This window comes from Trichosurus vulpecula, chromosome 6 (genome assembly GCF_011100635.1).
Source record: "Trichosurus vulpecula isolate mTriVul1 chromosome 6, mTriVul1.pri, whole genome shotgun sequence".
NCBI lineage: Eukaryota > Metazoa > Chordata > Mammalia > Diprotodontia > Phalangeridae > Trichosurus > Trichosurus vulpecula.
In genome coordinates, this window is record NC_050578.1 from 167,353,788 (window position 1) to 167,367,780 (window position 13,993).

General features: G+C 37.5%; 1 protein-coding gene across 3 annotated transcripts in view; it reads left to right on the plus strand.

The window, feature by feature from the left end:
- The window catches only part of RBM47 (RNA binding motif protein 47), a 163,277-nt gene that overhangs the window by 125,356 nt on the left and 23,928 nt on the right, over window positions 1-13,993 (plus strand). The window lies entirely within an intron of this gene.

The following is a 13,993-nucleotide window of genomic DNA, read 5'->3' on the forward strand; positions in this document are numbered from 1 at the left end:
TAAGTTTCATCTTAGAGATTTCAGCTTATTCTTGACTGCCAAGATCTTTTTGGAGCTCGACCCTACTTACTTACAAAGGTGTTCTCCTCTGTTTTTATGTCCTGTTCAAATTCTGAAATCAAGTCACTGATAAAAATAATACAAACTACAAGGCCCAGGACAGCTGTCTGCCTCTCCAGTAGAGAAAGCCATTTACACTGAGCCATGGACAACCACTCTTTCCAGTAATTTTCCCAGTTCTTTGCCATTTACCTGTACTTACATCTTGACTGCCACTGTGGCATTAGGAACGCGATTGAAGTTGGGCAAGCTATCTGTTGTTAAATCATTTTCAGTCCAACTCTTCATGGCCCCATTTGGGGTTTACTTGTTGAAGATTCTGGAGTGGTTTCCATTTCCTTCTCCAGCTCATTTTACAGATGAGGAAACTGAGGCAAGCAGGGTCACACACCTATTAAGTGTCTAAGGCCAGATTGGACTTGGGAAGATGAGTCTTCTTTTCTTTATCTTTCTCCTGATCTACCAGTATAGTAACCAGGTCAAATAATTTTAGTCAGCCTTAATTTTGTATTGAGGAACTCATGACAATTCTTAGTGATTACCACTTCCCAGAAATCACCCAGTCCAAAGTCAAAGTTTTATAGACTAAAGCTGTAAATAAAGTCCAGAAAAGTTAGGTGACTTGCCTAAGATAACACTGAAATACAAATCAGCAGAGCAGAGATTAGCCCCTTGACTCTCTTGACATTAAATCCAGTGAGTTTTTATCACAAAACCATGATCCCTTACAAGTCATTCCTTTCATAATTCATTCCAGCATTTTTTCTAGTAGTAGAAGTCAAGCTCACTGGCCTGTAGTTTGCAGATTCTTTTTCTTTTTGAAAATCACAACAGCAGTTACCCTTCTCCAATCCTGAGGCACCTCTCCTGTTTTCCATATTCTTTGAAAGCCTGACAGTAGCTCAGGAAAGATATTTGCCAATTCCGTCAATATACTTTGATATCATGCATTAAAGAACACTAGAGGCAAGAAATAAGGAATAAAACTCATGGCTTCAAATGTTGTGGTTTGTTGTTGTTCAGTTGTGACTTGCCGAGGTTCACACAGATAGTGAATGTCTACAGCCAGATTGGAACTCAGGAAGAAGTCTTCCTGACAAATACTCAAAGCATGGGTAAAGTGAACTGGAGATCCTAATGCAAGAAGGCAAATAGGACCTCAGAAGTCACCAAGACTTAGTAGAAGGTATCTATGGCTGGAACATGGGTCTGGAAAGGCATGCCTTATTTAAAAGAAGCCAAATAAGTAAAAGAAAGTATAGAATAGCATTGTATATTAAGAAAATAAAAATCTAGGAATCAAGACATGATGGAGGGCATAAGAGTGGAGGGAAGGAGAGACAGACACAGAAGCAATAGTCATCAGGGTACACAGTAACCACCGAGAGGGAAGAAAATGAGGAATTTAGGAAACAAGGCACTCCCAACCCTAGCCTAAAGTCATAGAGAATGTCAGTTATCTGGATGGTGCGGGGCATCATCTCTTTCCTACGCCATGGTATCTAGTTTAGTAGACGAACATGAGCAATTTTGTCCTCTGCATCCCCCTGATAGAAGGAATGGGTTGTTACCATTTCTTGTCATAGTGTCTGTTTGAGATGTGGATGTCTTTGAATATACATATGAAAAGAAGACTAAAACAGAAAATTCTCATTGTGGCTTTACCTGTATACAGATCTCTACCTTTAAGGTTTGACTCAAAAAAATCAGTCAACAGAAAAGACCACTGACAGATCGCAAGGAAGCTATCTCTCTAACTCTCTTGTTCGCATTGGTTCAGCCCAGACTTTTCCATGGTCTGATGAACCAGTAAATGATAAGTTTACATTACTGTCAGTCAAGACATTTGAGTCCTACTCAGTGGAGAGACCTTTTTCATGTGTTCATGTGACTGCCTTCAAAAGTCAATATGATATAACATCATAAAGTCGTTGAGAATCCGTGGTCCAAGTTCTAAATCATTTCTCAGATTTGAGGTAATCTCCCCCCCCCCCCCATCTATGTATCAACAGGGGAAGTTCTCAGATCACGGACACACTGTTGTGAGGATATATTTAAAGGGTAACGAATGCTTTGGTAATGATAACTTAGAAACCAGGAATACTCACTATTCTGTCAAACCAAAATTTCTGTGTAATTTATGAATTTTGACTGATAAAAAGGGTATGATTATTGTACCTATATTTGGGGAGAAATCTGGGGAGGTGTTGGGTCTTTGGAGGGGGAGAGTATTGGACCATTTGAGCTCAGGAATTAGGGGACATGAGCCCAGTTGTGCCTTTTGCCATTAAGTAGATTTGTTATGACCTTGCCCAAGTCACTTGGTGTCTCAGCCTCAATTTGCTCATCTGCCAAATGGCGATCATGGGCATCAACATGTTTAGACCTGCGTAGAATCTTAGAGGTGGTCTAGTCTAGTCCAACAAATAAAGCAGTTGTTTTCTAGAGAAAGAGAATGACTTGCCCAAAATCACCTAAAAAAACCAGGATTCAGGTCCAGGTTTTATAACTCTAAATCTAGCACTCATTCCTCTCTACTTTACTCTTACCTCATTCAGGAAATTACACAAATTATAAGTGCTGAGGAAGCCAAAACCAGGGAATGATCAGAGTAATATGAGTTTCATCAGGAACAGCTTCTAGGAGGAATTTTGAAATGGAAGTCTTCTCCTTAGTATTTCCATTTTTTCCTTCCCGTGTGGCCCTTTCCCGTCCCAGTTCATATGCTCTGGGCCCCCACCAAAAGGTGTTCTTTCCATGAAGCTTCTTTTTTTTTTAATCTTTTCTCCTTCATGTCCATTATTTCAGACCTATCGATATATGGCAGCATCTTGTCCCACTCCTCTCCTCCTGTCACCACCCTGTGCACCCCACCCCCCCAACCCTTCGGTAGAAAGTAGGCTAATTTGGGGAAAGGATTATTTCAGTTTTATTTTAGCAGTCCCAGCACTAAGCATAGGTCTTTGCACACAACAGGTATGTTTGTTCAATTGAATTTGAAAGCTACATTTTATACTAAAGGGTTGGTTTTTTTCTGTCTTCATATCTACTCACACAATCTAAGGTTCTTGTCACCTCTCTGTCACAAACTAGCTGTGTGACCTAAAGTAAGTCACTTAGCTTCACAACCTGAATTTCCCTATTTGTCAAGTGTTAATATCTGCCTTGTCCATTCACAGGAGCAGATAGCTCTTCATACCTGCTCATCTTACCTAGGTCATTCCCATCACTTTACCGCATGGAGTCCATCCAGTATTGTTTTCTCCTGATGTTACAGATATCACTGGACTACTTGGTCTGGCCACCTTTTATTCCTTGCCTGCCTCTTGTAACTACATCCTCTTCCTTTGGGCTATAAGTTTCTCTGATGACATCTGTTCTTCTTCAGAGTTCCTTATTTGTTCTATGTTGCAACCTGCCTATGTAAAACACACTCCTCTCTACGTGTCCTATTTATGTGTCACACTCATTTTCAATTCTGTGGTGAATCTTGTGTTCCATTTCTCGCAGTCATGAGAACTCTCATATTTAAAAGATGAGTCTTTGTTTTAGGGAGGAGTCTTGGGTCAGTAAAGGACATCTATAATTTCCTAAAGGCATTGTAGTTTGCTCTCTTCCTGTTCAATTCTGAGTGCAAATTGTCTGTATTGTCTGACCCGTATCATGACAGACAAGCACTGAAGGTTCTCTGGATGAAGAATCAATTGTGTGTCACAAAATGGGTAATAGACTCTCTTGATCCACTTGGACTTTTCTGTGTTGGCAGGCCAAACTCTTTTGGGTGGTTATAGGTTTAACCTGTCTGCTTTTCCTGTTTCTTTATTCACTTTAGTGCACTTCTACCTTTTTCATAAACATGTCTGGGATTATGATGGTAAAGTCCCATTATGGTGGTGCTAGAGTCCTTGTTGGTAAAAAAAAAGGGGGGGGGTTAGGAGGAATAAACATTTATATAATGCCTACTAAGTGCCGGACACTGAGCTGAACACTTTACAGATATTACCTTTTTTGATTTAATTTCATTTGAAAATAGTCTGTTATAAACATTTTCTTCTTTTTCTTCTGCTCATTATCATCCTTCCATTTTTATCCTTAACTGTCCTTGAGATAACATTGCATGGTTGGACATCAGTCACCAAGATTGCCTTAAATTGGGTTTCTCTTCTACTACTTCTCTCTATGAGGTAATATTGATTCTGCTTTGGCACCATTCTTCTCATTAAAATTTTACAAACAAATGTATATTCTAAACTGGTATAGCCCCCTCTCTTTCTACTAAGTCATGTGTTAATTGACTGAAGTGCCATTCAGGTCATTGTTCTCCTTGTTATATTGATTGATATCACCAAAACTTGTCTGAGTGTGATAATGTGCTTCTTTTCACCCACTGTCCAGTTTTCATTAACAGTAGTTATTTGAATAGGACCAGAACGAGCCAAATGTGTGGCATATTTTTGCTCATTATTTTATTCCTGTCATTTTGTATTCATATTCATGTTTATGCTAACAATTTGTAGTATGACTGTAGGTAGAAAGCTGATTTGTGAATGGCTCACATCTGTAAGAAATCATTCATTCCTTGTTAATATCTAAGACAGCTAGGTGGCACAATGGATAGAGCACCAGACCCAGAATCACAAAGGGCTGAGATCAAATCCTGTCTCACATACTTTTTGCTGGGTGTCCCTGGCCAAGTCTCTTCACCTCCATCTCCATCAGTTTCCTCATCTGTGAAATGAGGTGAACATAGCATATGCCTTGCTGGCTTGTTGAGAGGATCCAGTTAGATAATATGTAAAATGCTTAACATAGTACCTGGCACACAGTAAGCACTATATACATGCTAATGATTATTATTTTTATTAGTTTTCTTTTTTGTGATGTTAGTCAGTATTCACAATGTCTAGTGCCTTCTGATTCTTTTCTAGGATAATGTATTCCTGATAAAGAAGCATGGGGCTTCTGTGTAGCCTATGTGTCTTTGTACCCTCTGATTTCTTATATTGGAAATCATGGATCAAGAATCTTTCTCCTCATATCCATCTATTCTCTCCTTAGCTTTCAGTTCACCAAGTATTAAAGTGCATTTTGATTTAATTTGGTGAGATGTTGGTTCTTAAATGGTAGCTTTTTTAATATTGTCTTTTAGCAGGTATTTAATATGCAAAATGACATAGTCGAGTTGTCTCTAAAGTGATTTTTCTTGTTGCCGTTGGGCATAGGATAAAACCAGCTCCACCAATTTCTTTATTTGCTTCTCCAAAGATGAGTCATCTTTCTCTTCAACTACAACTTCCTTCTCATTTTGTTTATGTCAAGAACATAAAGATTGATACGAATTCAGCTCCTGCAATTGTGTATCTATTGGACTTAGAAAAGGATCTCCCATTTAGAATACCAACAGCCAATTTTATAGATGGTCTAAAAGCTGCGTAACTCTTAGCTCCCTATTCTCTTTTCCACCACTCCATCAGGTCACTGCAGAATCAGAAGAGGGTAGGAAGTCCTGAGGGTCTTTACTAAGTGGTTAGCCAATGCTAACAAACCTCTTTGAACTTAGCACAGTTGGCTCTTGGAAAGCAGACAGTTTGCTTCTGGGACCAGATTCAAAATCTTTACAACATGGTAGTACCTACAAGAATCCAAGGTCACCTGAATGCCATAAGAAGTTTTGAAGGACTTTGTAAAGTGAGGTTTAGTTGATCTTTGAAAAATTCCCAAAACTGAAGCCAGAGAAGAAGTGGTTGAAGCTTTTTGCTTTTTTTGAATTCTTAGAATCCAAACTCCAAATTTGCTTGTTAATGAATACATTTCATATCATTATCAATACTATCTAACTAGTTAATCTTTGATCACTTATGTCCTTAATGTATATCAGCAATATGAAAAGAAAAATATATGAACTAAACTGCCTAAATCCAAACATTTCTTTCCTAATTTACTTCTGCAACTTTCACTCCAGACCTTATTTTTTTGGCCTGTGGCTGAATCATGAAAACCTTGTTTCAAGGAGAGCAGTGGTTGTTTTTCAGTTTTATTTTCAAGGCCTTTTCTGCCTTGTCTCCTCACCTTCTAGCCTGACCAGTAATTCTGAACTCATCTTCATAGTGAAGCTTTAGATAAGGAAGCCAACTTACTGAGCAGGTGGTTTCCTGACAGACAAGCAAGCAAAAGAGGAAGAGACAGTGGGAACCAACAGCTCTTGTAGCCGGGAAACTGAGCTGACCTAGCTCCAGGAAGCTTTTGATATACACGTACTTAATGAAAGCACCTAGGAGAAAAGAGTGGTAGATAAATTTTTGGGCTATATTCAGAAGGCAGTTTTATTATGGTCCAAGCTATTTATCAAGTGTGAGAACAGCCAGACTTTGTTTTTTTGTTTGTTTTTTGGTCAGCCATATTGAAATTTAACTCTTCGTCATGAGAAACTTGTCCATAGAAAAACTAGCACAAATTTTCACCTACAACCATTCCATAAAAATAAGTTGGACAAGAGAGAACCAGATTAGCCACAACTCTCTGGACAAATTGTATTTCCAACATGGTAGTGTTCTTTTTCTAGTGTGGATTGCTTATGTTTGTTGTGAGCACTGCTTAGAGTATGACCATTATAAAAATATGAACTTCCTTTCTTCAGTTGCAAAACTGTGGAAATTAAGGATGGGTATCATCTATCAGCCTTCCTAAGCCGAAAATGCTTCCAGAAACCTGCTTATCTATCTTGTTTGTAAGTGGTCTGAGTCCTATTTGTTGTTAGTAACAATGGCTATACAAACACCACTGCCAGTTGTGGGATTCACCAGATTAACTAGATTCTCATTTAGTCACTAAAATGACTATTTCACCCAGCCATTTGGCTGGAAGTCTTGTGTTCATCTTCAGGTCTTAATCAGACGCCAACACTGGGACAAATTAGAAATCTGAAATGGAGATTAAGCTAGAGAGAAGTGGGGGCGTTCTGGGTATCTGTTTTTGGTTTGTTTTTTTTTTTTTTTTTTGAAGGAATTCTAAGTATGTTGAATTGAGATGCAGGAGAAAGAAGGTAAGATCTCTCAACTAAATTTTAGGCTGGCTAAGTAACTTTCTGGAAAAGTTTTTTGAAAGGTTATTATAGTTTTATCCTTCCAGGAGATCATGTGGAGTAGTGGATAAGGCACTGGACTTGGATTAAGAAAGATCTGGGCTCAACACTTGAAGGAATTCTAATGAAATGCAGACTACTTCAGACGCTTTCTACCTGTGTGAACTTGGACAAATCACTCAACTTTTCCGTGCCTCAACCCTTTTACTGGAGGTTGGACTCAGAGGCCTTGAATGTACTTCCAACCCTAAATCTATGATCCTATTCCTGTATGATACTTTCTTGTTGTTGTTGTGTACCTTTGATTGCATTGTTGGTCCCAAATGAAGCAACCCCCTCTACTAATTTAGGTGTACACCTGTAGGGTACCTGTTGGTGCCATTTCTATGGCACCTGGGCACTAAAAGCAGGGGTATTACCTGAGGTGGATACGTAAAAATAAGGAAGGAATAGGCATAATCAAGGAAAGAGGGAGGAAGTAGAAAGAGGACAAGGAGAGAAGGTAAAAGCTCTTCATTTGCATCCTATCTACCAAAGCTCTAGTTCAGACCTGGGGAAGCACAAGGAGCAGTAGCAATTTAAAGTCCCGCTTACTATAATGACTGTTCCCTGATTCTATCCCAGTTTTCTTCTAGTCATGAGAACTTGGGAATATCATTTAATTTCACCGAGCCTCAGTTTTGTCAACTGCAAAGTGGAGATAATAATGCTCACATTACCTATACCACAAGATTCTGACGAGAAAAGTATTTTTTTTTAATGTTGTAAAGGCACTTATGTGCAACAGTAATAATAGCAAATATTTATATAGCATCTTAAGGTATACGAAGCACTTTACATGTGTTATCTCACTTGATCCCCAAAACAACTCTGTAAGTTAGTTCTGTGATGATCCCCATTTTACTGAGTAGGAAACTGAGGTAAAAAAAAAAATTGGCTTGACTTGCCTAGGGTCCACAAGGCTAATGAGTTTCTGAGGTTAGAGTTGAACTTGGGTCTTCTAACTGCCCCTATTAAATATTAATGGTCTTACTAAGCTGTGAGCTTTTCAAGAAGGAAGGCAAAGACAGAATAAAAGAGAGCAGGAGAAAGCAAAAATTTTTCCTGGCTAGTCTGAGGGATATTAATTCATTGGGTAATTGGTGTTTGGTAGTTTTTAAAGAGAGGATAGAGGCAGATCTTTGAAATTCTGTCACCCCCTGACTCATTCTAATATAGTGACTGGGAAGCAATCATAAAAAAAAAAAAAACAACCTGACATTAAATAAAAGCTCATTTCTAAATTTTTAGAGCCCTGGCTCTCTATGCCATTTAATACTCACTTTGTCAGTCTATCCACTATATGTTCCCTTTGGTCATGAACATGTCTATATCTATGGAATCCAGGTAGTAGGTACATAGCAAAATAGGTGCGTTGAAAGGTGACATCAAACTGAAAAAAAAAAAAAAGGGAGAAAACATCTGTCTCCAGCTAGTTAACAGTAGTTTTGTATAAGAAATTGGACTGAGAAGAAAATTTTCTTTGTGACTTTGTTCTACTAGTTTCATTGTGAAAGAAAACACATTGTTTCATGCCTAATGTGTTCATTTTACAATATACAATACATTATAGTAGTGAGGCTTTTTCTAGTATATTTTAGTATAAGTATAATTTAGAAAGAAGTAGAAAGAGACTGCTTTTTTCAAAACACCTAATGTGACTTCTTCAAAAGCATATTTTACATTTTTTTTTCTGGTTACCAAGCACTTGGAAGTTTCTAATACAATGTTTCAAAAAGATAGCCATCTACTTTATGGTAAATATAATTTGCCTCAGACTCAGAATGGCAATTTAAAAATCTGATAGAATGCATCAAGCCTATCACTTTGTCAGCAAGTCCTTTTTCCATTTGGTGCCTGCTGTTGTACACAGATTTTTACATAAAAAGATTAAATTATTCTGTTTCCAGGCTTTTCACTTTCTGCCATTTTTATTGCACAGCTGAATGGATTCGTTCTTTTCACTCAATATGCAGTAAAAGTCCAAGTTTCTCCCTGAAAAGAACAAAAATTGTTTATAAAAGAAGAAAGTATAACAAAGAGAAAATGGTGGGTTGGGGTTTGTTGTTGGGTTTTTTGTTTTTTGTTTTTTTGAATCAGGGTAAATGTTACACTTGAAACTAACTTGCCTTCAAACTGTCTTCTAGTGTTTTCACTTCCTTTTTATGTTCTCACCAAAAACATCCTATAAATAGGCATATTGTTAAATGTGGCTGTAACATTTTAAAATGTAAAATGCCCTCACACCAGCTTAGATACCAATTCAAGGATGTACTGGATGGGTTTCCCTTGGATTAATCACCTGATTGTTGGCATTATTCACTTTTTTTTAAGTAAATACAATACAAAGAAATCTTGTTAAACGAGACCTGGTTTTCTCTGTGGTGGCTGATGTACTTCCTTAGTCACAACTGAATTCCAGTGGTAGGATGAACCTAGTAATCTTAACAAAACTGGAGGGTCACACCTAAAACGGCAGCTAACGTATCATTTGTAATTCAAGGCCATTGGTTTCAGAGCGGGTACTGTGACATTCTATTTCATAATTGGACATGTGATACTCCTTACATGATAATATTGCAAAATATATACTATACATGATATCTCATTAATCCATACTGCTAGTCGAAATCTTAGCATTAGTATCCATGAGGCTTGAATTTCAAATAATTAATGACAAGTTTGTTCCTAAAAGGAACTGGAGAAATTGGTGAGTGTTATGTGGTGAAAAGAGCATTGGATTTGGAATAAGAAGCCCAAGAAGCCCAGGGTTCAAGTGTGGATTTTGCTATTTAACATTTATTTAACTTTAGGTAAACTTAACTTCTTTAGGCCTTACTTTCAGATTTCTGACATCTCCCAATCTCTAAATCCTATGAACTTGCCCAGAGTCCTAGCAAGGAAGCCACTTAATGCACCCTTTTACTCTCAGGATTGTTGGGAGATTTTAATTAAAGTAGTGTATGGAAAGTGCTTTGTAACCTATAAAGCACTATATAAATGTCATTATTATCTGCTCTACAACCTCTTATAGATAATAATGATTCATCCAAGGACAAATAGCATCTCATCCAAGTCTAGAACCCGAGTCTCATTTTCTCACATCCTTTGAATGTTGGTTTCGTCTAAGTCTTGGTCTTTTTCTCCCTCTAAGAATATCCCTTGGTGATCTGGAAGAGGCAGTGGACCCCAATCAAGAGACCTGTGTTTGAATCCTCCCTCAAAAAGAACAATGTTCTCTGTGATTATGGACAGGCCACTTAACCTTCAGAACCTTGGGGTTTTTTCATCTACAAAATGGGGATAAATAATGTGTGCCACTTATCTCACAGAATTATTCTGATCATAACACTTTGCAAACATAGTGATACGGGGGAGGGAACTTTCGACCTATGACCAGGTGCTACCTCTGAAACTTGCTGGTTGTGCAACCAGGGGTAAATCACTGTTTTTGAGCCTCAGTTTCTTCATCTGGAAAATGGGCGTGAAAACTAAAAATTAGTAAATTTTTAAAAAGAAAAGAAAATGGGTTTGATAAAGATTGTATTTCTGTCACAGGTCTGCTCTGGTCATAAAATGAGATTGTGTAAAGCAGTTTGCAAATCATAAGAGACTATATAAATGTCAGCTGCTATTATCTCATCTGCTTCCATGGATTCATTTATAACCTTTATGCATGGGATTTTCTAAACAATTTCTATTTCTAATGGCTCTCCAGAGAATTTCAAATAGTACACAAAATGCAGGGTATTCCTAAAGTCTGGACACATGGGCAATTGACGGCAATGTGGAGTTATTGCATCGAGTTCACATGAATCTTGCAAAGCATATCAACCTTTGCATCATAAATGAATTGAAGATGTTATTTGTTAATATTCCAGTTAAATAAAATGTTGAAATTTTTCATTTCATTTCTTGAACATACGCATTTTTGCCTATGTGTCCAGACTTTAGGAACACCCTGTAACTGTGTTATGTACAACCATTAGTGCTTGTGTTTTGGGTATTGAACACTTTTATTACTAATATTCATTAGTAATAAATGAATAATATTCTACGTTTGCATTATGCTTTCAAGTTTATGAAACACATTTGCATGAATGAATCACGATGCACGAGCTACCTACCTAGACAGTTAGTCTAAGCTTGCTGAACAAGGACATCCGATGGCTCTCTAGAGCCTCATCCCTTGCAGTACCCTTGAGACAGCCTCTTTGTGGTCGTAGAAAGGGATTGCACAGTCCTTTAGAAATGCGGGGGCCTTAGGAACAAGAAATACAGTCGACTGACTTGACCGATTGAAATAATGCTTATTATGCAACAGTGGAATTAGAGTCAGTCTTTAATTTCCAAAGCCTCAGATTCCATATCTGTAAAATGGACATAAAACCTTACAAGATTTAGGATCAAACAACATGTTGCATCAGGACTATAAAAGGCTTGGTGGTGGTGATGCTATATTATTGATTGGTGTTGTCATTAGATCTAAGAGATACCTTCATGATTCATTCCATTGGTCGTAATTCTTCACATCTTGATTAGTGTGTAAATAAGTTTGATGCAAAGATATATGTAGAAGATATATCAGATTCCATGCTGTCTTGGGAAGGGAGGGGGAGAGGGGGGAGAAGAAAATCTGGAGCTCAAGATTATGTAGAACTGAGTGTTGTAAACTAAAAATTAAAAAAAAAATTTTTAAAAGTTACCTTCAGTGCCTCTTAATCCCATGCCCTCATAGACCCTCTTTCCTTCTAGAATGAAAGAAAATGTGTCCCTTCTCCCTTCTTCTGCCCCCAGTGACTTGGTAATAAATTAGCATAGAGCAAGGGCTCTTAACTTAGGGCCCTTTGTTGTTGTTCAGTCGTTTTCAGTTGTGTCTAACTCTTCATTGACCCCATTTGGGTTTTTTTTGGCAAAGATACTAGACTGGTTTGCCATTTCCTTCTCCAGCTCATTTTGCAGATGAGGAAACTGAGGCACACAGGGTTAAGTGACTTGCCCAAGGTCACACAGCTAGTAAGTATCCAAGGCTGGATTTAAATTCAGGTCTTTCTGACTCTAGGCCTGGCACTCTTATTCACTGCACCACCTAGTGGCCCTTAGGGTCCTTTAACTTATTTAAAAAAATTTTTTTTTTTGCTAAGTAGGTTTCATTGTAATTAGGCTCCTTTGCCTCTGTAATCTTATGTATTTTATTTTATGCACTTAACTATAGATTTCACCAGATTACTAATGGGTCCATGATACAGAAACAGTTAAGAATTCCCACTTTCAAACATTATTCTGCATTAGACTTACCTTCCAACATAGGCAGAATTTTCAACTCAGTTTAAAATCTTTTTAAATAGGCGTTCAGGTGAAAGGTGGTTGTTTATCTATTCTCACCTATGTCATTTCTTGTTTTTTTTTCCTCCTCAAACAATTTTTTTATAATAAACAATAAGTACAGACAAATAAGAACATTTCAATCTTCAAAGAACAGAGAAAGATGCTTGAATATGATATGATGAACTTCAATTACTCACAATTTTTTAAAGTGATTATTACATTTAACATAGTAACAAAACTGCTTTTCTGGTTCTCCTTTCCAACTTCCTTTTGCCTCTCCTCTTGTGTCTCTTTTTTTATGCTTCATTAATACGTTTCTTTTTTTAATCTGTATGATACCTAACTTAGCCCCTCTAAGGCTTTGGGTTCTTTATAAAATCAAGGGGCTAAATCTCTAAGAGATCTTCCAGCTCTGAATCTTATGATTTATAAATATCATTATCGTTTTTTGTTGGTTCCCACCTCCCATAAAAGGGGACTCTCGTTAATATCGCTGAGAGCCAAGCGCATCCTTTCATGTAATGGTGCAGGCAGGACCGATGAGACCCCTGTGTTATCCTTGACATTAACAGATGTCAAAATACAACTGAAAAAAGTACATGTGACCTTTTATTCTTTATACTCTGAAGACACATCATCTGCCTTCTGGTTAGGGATCTTTACACATTTTTAGGGCTTATTCCATTACTCTAAAATGAAAGCTGCATTCACTGAAGGGCCATACTTAAGGACTTGGAGGGCTACATGTGGCTTGGAAGCCACAGGTTCCCCACCCATACCTTCAGGCCACAGCTGTGTTTGCAAGTGCTAGGAATGACTTCTCACTAGGTAGTGACTGAAGGACTTTCTGTTGTCCACTCATCCATCTTTTCTGGGAGAAAGTACCCTGGACTTTGAATCAGGAGAACTGCACTCAAATCCTAGTACTGACACTCAATAACTGGGTGATATTAGGTCTCAGTTTTTGTCAGTTAAACAGTTAATATTTGCACTACCTAGCTAACAGTTTTGTCCTTAAGAAAGTGGACACCTGATTATAGGATTTGATGCTATTATAGTGACCCCATGTTGGCAGGCTGTAGCAAAAGTGCCCTTATCAGTTTTTGTCAGATGTAACTATTTGATTTTTTGAAAATATAAAGAGATGGGTAAAAGTTAGTGAATTCAGTTAATTTCTTTTAGACAGAGATGCTCTACGCATTTGACTTTGAATGTTTCACCTTTGTTTCCTTACCTATGACATAAATGCAAGGGCTGGGCTAGACTGGATATTCTGGGCTCCTTTGGCAGTCTGGTGAAGTCTATGGATCCCTTCTCAGAATAATGTGTTTAATGTATAAAATAAAATACATAGGATTACAAAGGAAACCAATTATATTGAAATAAAGATCATTTCTTTCTTTTTTTAGGTTTTTTAATTAAGATTTTTTATTTTTAGTTTACAACTAAATAGTTTATGTATCAGATATATGGGAAAGAAAAGAA